The sequence below is a fragment of the Loxodonta africana genome, chromosome 8 (genome assembly GCF_030014295.1).
Source record: "Loxodonta africana isolate mLoxAfr1 chromosome 8, mLoxAfr1.hap2, whole genome shotgun sequence".
Taxonomy (NCBI): Eukaryota; Metazoa; Chordata; class Mammalia; order Proboscidea; family Elephantidae; genus Loxodonta; species Loxodonta africana.
In genome coordinates, this window is record NC_087349.1 from 132638976 (window position 1) to 132643510 (window position 4535).

Sequence of the window (4535 nt, forward strand, 5' to 3'; positions counted from 1 at the left end):
ATTTTAAAGGAATTGAAATCATACAGAGAATGTCCTCTGACTATAATGGAATCAAACCAGAAATTAATTACAGAAAGACAACAGTAAAATTTTCCAATCACTTGAAAATTAAACAATACACTTCTAAATAAAAACATGGATCAGGGAGGAAGTCTCAAAGGAAATTTTTAAAAATACATATAACTGAAGGAAAATGCAACATATCAAAATTTGTGGGATGCTAAGAGGGAATTTTAGCACTAAATACCAACATTAGAAATGAGACAAGGTCTCAAATCAACACTCTTCTTTCTAAGGAAAGAAGAATAAAGAACAGAGATCAGTAAAATTGAAAACAGGAAATCAATAAAGAACATTAAAGACAAAAAACTGGTTCTTCAAAAAAATCAATAAAATTTATAAACATCTAGCAAGACTAACAAAGATAAAAAGAGAGAATATACAAATCACCAATTTAAGGAATAAAACACAAAAAATCCCGAAGCCACAAAAAGGATGGTAAAGGAATACTATTAGTTTTTTTTTTTTTGTATATGGTGTGAGGTATGGGTCTTGTTTCATTTTTTTGCAGATGGACATCCAGTTTTGCCAGCACCATTTGTTAAAAAGACTGTCTTTTCTCCATTTGATGAACTGTCGAAGATCAGGTGACCATAGGTGGATGGATTTACATCTGGGTTCTCAATTCTGTTCCATTTGTCAATGTGTCTGTCATTGTACCAGTACCAGGCTGTTTTGAGTACCATAACAGTATAATGGGTTCTGAGGTTAGGTAGTATGAGTCTTCCTACTTTATTCTTCTTCTTCAATAAACTAGCGCCAATAGTGTTTGGTTATTCAGGGCTTCTTCCCTTTTCATATAAAGTTAATGGTAAGTTTTTCCATGTCTTTAAAGAATGTTGTTGGTATTTGGATCAAGATTGCATTGCATTTGTGAATCAATTTAGGTGGAATTGACATTTTCACAATGTTGAGTCTACCTATCCATGAGCATGGTTTGCTTTTCCATTTCTGTAGATCTCTTTTGGTTTCTTGCAGTAGTGTTTTGTTGTTTTCTTTGTATAGGTCTTTTACATCCCTGTTTAGATTTATTTCTAAGTATTTTATTTTTTTAGGGGTTGTTATAAATGGTATTGTTTTTGTGATTTCCTTTTCATTATTCTCTTTATTGGTGTATAGGAATCCAACTGATTTTTACATGTTTATCTTTTATTGTGCCACTCTGCTGAATCTATCTTTTAGCTCCAGTAGTTTTCTTGTGGAGTCCTTTGGGTTTTCTATGTACAGTATCATATTATTCACAAATAAGGACTGTTTAACTTCTTCGTTACCCATTTGGATGCCCTTTATTTCTTTTTCTTGCCTTATTGCTCTAGCTCCAGCACAATGTTAAAGAGGAGTCTCTGTGAGCTTGTCTTTCCCTGGGACCCAGGTTCACCCCTCCTCCTCTCCAAGAAGAAGAAGGGGGTTCTCTGTGTGCCCATCCTCCTCTTTTCTCACCCCTGCTTTGTTCTCATATCAGAAGTGGTGTCTGCTGTAAGCCTGACCTCCCCTAGGACCCAGGCTCACTCCTGTTTCTCTCCAGAAGAGGAGTCCTCTGTGTGCCCATCCTCAAAATCAGTTGGATTCCTATACACCAATAAAGAGAACTATGAAAAGGAAATCACAAAAACAATACCATTTATAACAGCCCTTAAAAAGTAAAATACTTAAAAATAAAACTAACCAGGGATATAAAAGACCTAGAAAAGAAAACAACAAAACATTACTGCAAGAAACCATAATAAATATCTACGTACCTAATGACAGGCTCCAAAATACATAAAAACTCTAAAAACACTGAAAAAAGAAATTGACAATTTCACAAGAATTGTAGGAGACTGCAAGTCACCTCTCTTGGTAAAGGACAGAACATCTAGAAAGAAACTCAACAAAGATACAGAAGATCTATAATCCACAATCAACCAACTTGACCTCATAGGCACATATAGAACAATCTACCTAAGAGAAGCAGAGAACACATTCTTTTCCAATGCACATGGAACATTCTCCAGAATAGACCACATCTTAGGCCACAAAGCAACCCTCAACAGAATCCAAAACAATAGAGAGCCCCAGACAAAGCTGGAGAAAAATAAAAAACAAAATTCAAACTCAAAAATAGACCAAACTTACTGGTTTGACAGAGACTGGAGAAATCCCTGAGAGTATGGACCCCAGACACCCTTTTAGCTCACTAACGAAGTCAGTTCTGAGGTTTACCCTTCAGCCAAAGATTAGATAGGCCCATAAAATGAAAGGAGACTAAAGGGGCACACATGCCCCTGGGCGAGGATGAAAAAACAGGAGGAGACAGGAAAGCTGGTAATGGGGATCCTAAGGTCAAGAAAGGGAGAGTGTCGACATGTCATGGGATTGGCAAGCAATGTCACCAAACAATATGTGTATTAACTGTTCAATGAGAAACTAGTTTGCTCTGTAAACCTTCATCTAAAATACAGAGCAGAAAAGCTTATTCACAGTTTGCAAACTGGGAGATGGGCAGGGTCTTGTGACCTAAGGCTGCCAGCTTCCTGAACCAGGGCAGATTTGGGTTAGGATTAGGGCAGTGACATACATATGCATGAACAGTGAGGAGAGAATCTTCAGTCTTTTGACGCGTGTGCAGCCCGCATAATTTTAGTGAATGGGTTTTTGCGCACGGCTCTAAAAATACTGTTCACAGCCCTGAAAAAAACGGCAACTGCTCGCTACTGCCACCCCAGGAAGTGGGTAGATTCGGAGTCAGTGCACCTGCGCCTTGGCCTTCTGCCAGGAGAAGACAAGAAACCTGGGGATTCAACCAATCACGGTCAAGTGCTGTAAAACTTGTAACAAAAATGTAGCAAGAGTAGACTTTTCTGAAAAACAACTATTATGGGATGGTTAATAACTCTTAGTAACCCTTTTGTAACTGCCTGCTTCAAAACTAGAAGTTGGTGTTTTGAAAACACCAATAAAAATTGACAAATTTAGATAGAATGACAAAGAAAAAAGAGAGGAGGTACAAATGTCTAAAATCAGGAATGAAAATGAGGACATCACAACCAACCCTACAGAAATAAAAGATCATAAAAGAATATTATGAACAACTGTATGCCAACAATTTAGATAACCTAGATGAAATGGACAAATTCCTGGAAACTCATAAACTTCCTACATTGACTCAAGAAAAACAGCAGATCTCAACAAACACACAAAAAGAAAAGAGACTGAATCAGTGACCAAACACCTCCTCAAGATTGCCCGGGAGCTTCTGTTGGGTCAGTGGCATGAAACCCACCACTATGCATGGTGGGCCCAGCTGTGCCGAGCTCAGCCTACATCCTCCAGCTGGCCTGGTGTTCCAGTCATGGCATCAACTGCAGCTCCATGGGATGCGCAGAATGGGCTGTAGCCTATGCCCCAAGCCGCAGCATCACGAGGCACTTGCCATACATCTGCAGTGGCCAGGTGGTGCGGGGTTTCAGCCGTGGCTCCAAATAGCTGAGCATCCCCACAGCTAACTTTCCTGAACTATTAGTAGGAAATGTATGTATCCACTGGTATTTATTATGGTTGGGCCAGTGATAGAAGGGCAGATGTACCTAAGACGGTGGTGAGTGCAGGATGGAATCCACACTACAATACAGAAAAGTCCATGGAAACTCGTATCATGCATACCTTCTAAGAAGACTTCTATGGGGAAATCCTCAATGTGGCCATAGTTAGCTAAGACCAGAAAAGAACTTTGATTCTTTAGAGTCCCTTATTTCGGCAATTCAAGGTGATATTGAGGAAGCTAAGAAATGACTAGATTTACCCAAACGTTTGAAACTCAAAGAGGACAATGCCTTCCAGGTTCTTAAAAGCAAAATATTGAATGACCACTGCCGAAAAGTCATCTTATTTATTCATTCACTGTTTTCTAGTATTTCACTGTTCGTAACTATGCAATCTCATCTTGGTTATATTTTAAAAATCAAATATTTTCTTACAGCTGTGAATTGTTTAAACATTACAATTGTGATGGTTAAGACTGTGTGTCAACTTGGCTGGGCCAAGAGTCTCAGTGTTTCTATGTGATCACTCCCATGGTTGAATTTGCTGTGAGTAACCAATCAATTGAAAGAGAATTTCCTTAGAGATGTGGCCTGCATCTGAATATAAGCAGATTTCTAGCTTTTTTGCTCTGTCTGAATCTGGTGGCTGCCTTCTGTTCCTCTGACCTCTGACTCTTGGGACTTGAGCTACCAGCTTATCTGCACACCTTGGGATTCGTAGACCTTCACGGCATGAAAGCAGGAGTCTTGCTCTCTGACCTGCAGATCCTGAGTTCTCCAGCTTCTGCGGCTACTGGAATCAAGAGAAGCCTCTATCCTGATCCACGGACCTGGAAAGTTCCAGCCTCTACAATTGCGAGAGCCGTTTTCTCGATATAAATCTCTCTTTATATATTTATACGCTTTACTGGTTTTGCTTCTCTAGAGGACCCAGCCTAAGACTACAATGTAGTT

The 4535-nt window shown here is 39.2% G+C and overlaps 1 pseudogene; it reads left to right on the forward strand.

The window, feature by feature from the left end:
- The first annotated feature begins 3288 nt into the window (after positions 1 to 3288).
- On the forward strand, positions 3289 to 4305 carry LOC100671880 (riboflavin kinase-like; annotated as a pseudogene).
- Positions 4306 to 4535: the final 230 nt, after the last annotated feature.